Genomic DNA, 6,266 nt, shown 5'->3' with positions numbered 1-6,266 from the left:
GCACTGGTGGGGGTGGGATAAGCGTGGGCTGCGAAATGGGGCTCAGTCCCTTCCCCGGGCTGAAGAAGCTGTCTGTTCCTTCACCGTCTGTGTCCACGTGGGGAAGAAACTGCCTGGTGTCAGAGTTCCAGAACTGGACTCTCTGAAAGCACGTCCCCTCCTGCAACGTCTGCTTGGGACAGATAGACCGGTCCTTAAGGATACCCCTGTGCACGTGTGGCTGCTCTTACATGTTCTGCATCTGCCAGGACTGGTATAGACTTTATAAACTCGTTTATAGATTTATATAAAGTTGTTTAATCGTCTTTCACTGATCCTCTGGCAAATCGCCCGCTGTCTTCCAAAGCTGGAACAGACCAAATAAAAAAAAATATGGAAGAAGAGTATTTATTAACCTCGTCTTAGGCATGGAAAACTGTAATTAAATATTCTGTCCAAAGTTACCCATGCAGACTGAGGTAGGAACCAAATCCAGACCTCCTACATTCCCACACATCGGGTGACTTTATCCCAGCATGAACTTTCCTTTCCAGGGAATATTCTCAGATACCTCTAAACATGAGGAGGAACTTCTTTACTTTGAGGGTGGCAGAGCACTGGAACAGAGAGGTGGTGGAGTCTCTGTCTCTGGAGACATTCAAACCCACCTGGACGCGTTCCTGTGCAACCTGCTCTAGGTGACCCTGCTCTGGCAGGGGGGTTGGACTAGGTGATCTCCAGAGGTCCCTTCCAACCCCTACTGTTCTGTGATTCTGTAATATCTAGACCAGTTGTTAACTCCCGTAAGGCTTTGTCTTGTATTTTGAAGACCTATTGTTCTTGTCTCCTTCCTATGAAATCCTCAGATGGGTTGCCGCGTGGGTTCCATTCTAGCCTCTAGTGGATGGAAATTGAACACACTGTATATGAGACTGCCTGGAAGTCCGGACTTTGGAAGGATGTTTTAATTTACAACAGGAAAAAAATCCCTATACTTTATGTTCCACTGTGAGTGTGAGCCCAGCGTGAGATTTTGGGGTTTTAGTGAAACTTTGCTCTTGCTGCCTTTTCCCTCAAGCACTAGGAGCTAACGTGATGGTATCAAACACTCCCCGGCAGATCCAGCCGCACCAGAGAGAGGGCCAGGGCCACCCCAGCCACGCAGCAACAGCCGTGGTTAGTCGTGCTGCCATCGCCGCTCAAGCAGAAGATTTGGCATCAGCCACTTTAATTACTACTTATACTTGTTGTAAACTTAGGGAGGACACCTCGACACAAGTAAGCAGCTTGTCAAATAGCTCTTTCTTGCCTGCTCTAAAGAGACAGCAGGCTTGCTGGATGTTCCTTTGGACATGGTCCACTGGGACAAGGCTGGCATCGTCACTGTTCAGGCAACCATGGATACACAAGGAGGAAAAGCTTTGGGAAGTGGAAATGTAGGTTAGGACCTGTTTTCCTGCCTTTTTTTCCTCTCTCTTCTGGACGAGAAGAATGGAGCATTTGGTGCAGTGTCCCCTTGCAGTGCAGGAAGAGGAAGCCAGTGAGAACAAAGGGTCCCGAGCAGCAGCCCCCTGGCAGGCTGCGGGCAGGGGCCGGGGAAGTCAGTGTTCTGCTAATGGGAAGCTCAATTACCTGTAATTAACCTTCCTCTAAAGTGAATTCATTGCTCTGAATGAAGAAAAAATGTTAGAGGTGTTCATGCCCTGTGGAATTATGCAAATAATTCAGTCGCACCGAAGATGTATTTGATGCACTGTTAAAATCTTGGGGGTTTGGGGTTTTTTGTTTGTTTGTTTGTTTTTTAAAAGACCAGCTTCTGAACATTTACTACACAATATTGTTAAAGCCACAACCTAGAAATCCAAATTGTCAGTTCCTGGTGGAAGAGAGGATCCTCCACCAGGAGGAATTCAGTGCAAAGTAACCATGGGATGCGGCATCTGGGATTTTTTCAGTGGGAAACAGATCACCTTTTTTTCTCTAGGTGTTGCTCCTCTCTGCCCCATCCTGCACTGAATCCAGTAGCCTGGAGAAAGGGGAAAACTCGACGTCTAGAGCAAGGCGCAGAAGAGAAATAGGAGCATTATGAAAGCACGTCAGGCTGCGAAAGTTGACAAGTAGGGGGGAGCAGCTGCTGACAAAGCCCTCCATTCTGCTGCCATCCTGCCACGGTCCAGATCACGCCAAAATATCCCAGCAGCGCACACGAGAGAGACACCAACCAGTTGAACGTTCCCTGATGAAGGCATCTCGTGTGTTTGTTGGGAGGTTAAACACTAGACAATATTTGTAAAGATCTGCGTGTGCGTTGCCAGTGTAGTGGAATAGCGTATCACCAGCAGTGATTTAGTAATCAGCGTTCAGCGGTCCATCTTCCCTGTGCCAGAGTCACGCGGCTGCTTCCACACAAACTATAAAAGACAGCGGAGCCACTGCCAATTAGTAAAGCCTAATAAACATCCATTACCTTTAGCCATCCTTCAGGTTCTCTTCATCTCCATGAGTTTACAAGGCTTCTACCATGTGACAGAAAGGAACAGCTCACAGTTATTGGAGAAGTACTGTAAATAAGCATCTCTCTCCTTGGCTTGGATCCACAGACCAAACCAGTAAAAGACTGGCTGAAAACAAGCAAAAATGGAGCACTGAAAAAGAAGGGTCCAAACAGCCCACGGTTCCTCCATCTAGTGATTTGCAAGACCAGTTTCTACACAACACTGATCCATTGTTCTACAACGAGTTTACATGTGCATTTTTTCTCTTTTTTTTTCTTTTTTCTTCTTTTTTCTTCATTTAAAGCAAATACAAAGACCTACGCCAGCTCCCGTGACACACCTGTATGCAACTTGAGTTGTCTGTCAGTGCTTTCCTTTGGGGTGAATCTTGAAAGACAAAGATATTGAAGCATCTTGGAGGGTTACCTTGTGCCTGTGGCTGATGTATGTACACTGCTGATGTGTGATTCCATGTATTATGGGACTGCGTTGGCATGAGAAAATTCAGCCTGGAAGTTTTGGCAGATCATAAATTACTGAATTTGAGATGCTGAACACGTGTCCTGGTGCTAAGGCAGTACTGGGAAGAGGATGAGGGTGGAATCACAGATGGGGCTGGTAGAACAGTTTTATCAATATTGGTTCTCGGTGACCACAATTCTCCATTCTTGGTCCCTAAGACACCTTCACAGCTGGAAAGCTTCACCAAAAACAAAAGGAAAAAAAAGAGGGAACAACAGAGTTGTTTTAAGTTTAAAAAGTAGCCTTATACAGGAAGCACCATTAGCCTTTTTCACAGTGGGAACTTACTTCTACCATAGCCGCTTGTTCTTCAACAACTGATTTAAAGAAAGGTTTGCAGATCTTAGTTAACAAAGATCTTTAATCTTCTGCCAAATGAATTTGGTGGTTAATTTGAAGGCGAAAGACATCTGCTGTTAGATACCAAAGATGTAACCTTCAGTTGCTACCACAAAGGTTAAGAAATCAGTCTGTGTAAGGTGATCTCTGGCTTTCTCATGAAAGTCAACGACAGCCCAGCCTCAGTGGCTCATTGCCTTTTCTAGCCAATTTTTTAAATGAATGTTTAATCTTGCATATCTAAAGCAGTAGCAGAAAAAGTATTAGGGTTTATTTGTTCTGGTCTAATAACAAGTTCCACCCAAACTGAGGAAGTACGATGGTATTTTTTGCACTGTTTGGACATACTACTGACCTATTTAAGGCAAACTCTGCTTTTCACCTAAACTTGATCAACGTGTTGTTATTTAACAGCTGTTACGAGATACAGAAAAGCAGTCCCCTGCCGAACCTAACAGTCCTTACCTGTCTGTAGGCAGAGGTAGTCCCACCTGAAATACTTTATGCAGAACTAAAACGTAGAGCAAGAAAATGTAAAGCAAAGCAAGAAGTGATGTCTACAGATACTGCACATGTCCTGGCTGGAGTCTGCATTTCATGTTCTGCTTCACGCTGCTGTTTGTAAGACAAGGGCGCTCACTGTGCGCACGAGGAAAATTTCTTCCCATCGCTTGCCCAACCAAAAAAGTTGCTTTTGTAAGAAAGCGATAGAAAAATATTTATTCCAGATCGTTTTCCTTCTCTGGTCCAGAGAATTGACATCAGCTCTCAAGGGCTGCAGTAGCTAAAGAGAGCAGATGGACAGCGAGGAGCAGCAGTGGCGTCGGTACCTCCAACTGTCCTCTCTCTGCCCAGCCGTGCAACAGGAGGTGCTTTCCCAAAAAGCATCCTTCAGCTGCCTGCGTCACCCCTCTTCCACACCACACGGCACCGTCACACGCTTTGGTTAAGCACTGCAAGACTGAAGGCTTAATGTCATTACAGATGTGAAGTGCAGCGGTACAGGACAAATGACAAAATGACAGCCTTAATAAACTTCACCTTATGCACATTATCTTTATACACACACACACACTCAGAAGTTATTTCGACCCAACATGTAAACCAGTACGGATGTCTCTTAACTGTTGTCATGGGGTGCGAATTTTCCATTACACAGTGTCTCAGCCCGTGCCGCAGCTGTTGTGAACTCCTTGTGGCCGCTTCTTTGAAGCATTTGGGAACACGGTGTCAAGAGCAAGTATTATCTTGCATTCTATATCCCAAGCCCAGAACTGAGGCTATACAAAAACCTAGATGAACTGTCAGGTTTGTCTAAAGTCAGTATTTAAATATTCCCTGCAGTTCAGTTGTGAACGTAAGCTTATTGTGTATTAGCACAAAGCGAGACCAAGTTTTGTTGCTTAAATTGACTTATTTTCGCTTCATTGCCAAAACTTCACTATATGATCAGAGTTCTGACTACGCTTATAACCCCTTATCTAGAACTAAAGAAAATACAGAAATGACTAGCAAAAGTATGTATCTGTTTCACTAGCTGTATTTAGAGACACAGTATGAGAGTTAGCCAGGCTATTTTCTTTCATAAACAGAATCAGGTGCTTGTCTAAATGGTGTTCCTAAAACCATTCGTAACAAAGCAGAGACGAGGCTCCCATCCTCGGGGCCGGGGGGGGAAGGAAGCCACAGAAGTTACAGAAAACTTCCTAACTGATCTCAGTTAAAAACAAACCCTACTACTACTATTATAAAAAACCACAAGCAAACCAACCATGAATGAGGACACAGCTACAAATTATCCCTCCCATTTCAGGATTGATACTTTTAGAGATGGTCATTTAATTCTAACAACCGTTCACCCGTTACGTACGTGTACAAGCATGCCCAATACGGTAAGAATTACCACTTTCACCTGACTGTATCACATCACTCACCAAGAGCCACAAAACTCACCAGGTACTGCAACACTGATGCTGCTTACAACTTTGTACGGACTCCTGACAAATAAGATCGTTAGGCTGTTAGGTCTAACTGTTGGAAGAAAATCTCCAAGCCAAGGATTGAGACGCTCCTTTCTGGCTTTGTCTTCCAGCAACAGATCTCTTGAACCACTGCGCTCTACCTAATAACAACTTCTCAACCCTTGGCAGTTACAGGCCACAAATGCCATAACCTGGCAAGAAGGAGCCACTTCTCTCGCGCGCTTCCTATTATCATAATTCCCCAAGCCCAAATGCCTCCCCCCGCCAGCCCTGCAGCTATTTCCCATGCTTTTCCATCCAGCTGCCTCACTATTTCTGCACACCACAACCTTGAATTTCGCAATAACAAAGCCAAAATTAAAAATAGCCACAGTTGTCCATGGTTGGACTTTAGCTTTTTGGTTTACAGACGACAATTTTCTTAACACTTCCTAATTTGTCTGGATCCCCACTAAAATCAGAGTTGGAAGGTTATTTGTTGAACTTCTGTGTTTCAGGTCCTTTACTTTGATTTTACTAAGAGTTTTTCAACTACAATTTATAGATAAAACATAATGGGTAAAAAGTATTGAGTAATAACCATTAGGTTAGAGCTTGTTTTGTCACTACTTTCTCCTGGCGTATCTTATCAAGCTTTAAAAGAGTTGGATGTGTTTGTGTTCTATTATTTGTAAATAGTTCCTGGCACCGACATTCAGAAATAGTTAACAAAATTATGTTTCACAGGCGTAGCCTCTTAAAATGATGACAAACTCCTCTGGTGGCATTCCCTGACAATCGGGATGAAATGATTTTTGCTGAGAGCTTTGTAGTCCAATTCCTTTTGCTGTGCCAACATTGACATTCAACCAGCCACATGGTGAGTTATTTCAGAGAGTAAAACTTGCCAGAAATCTAAACAATGTCAACAGTGTTTCTCTCCTTAAGCTATCTCACCACAGCTCCAGCA

This window comes from Rissa tridactyla, chromosome 2 (genome assembly GCF_028500815.1).
Source record: "Rissa tridactyla isolate bRisTri1 chromosome 2, bRisTri1.patW.cur.20221130, whole genome shotgun sequence".
Classification (NCBI taxonomy): domain Eukaryota; kingdom Metazoa; phylum Chordata; class Aves; order Charadriiformes; family Laridae; genus Rissa; species Rissa tridactyla.
The sequence above is the reverse complement of the archived record's forward strand: the minus strand, read 5'-3'. Positions refer to the sequence as shown.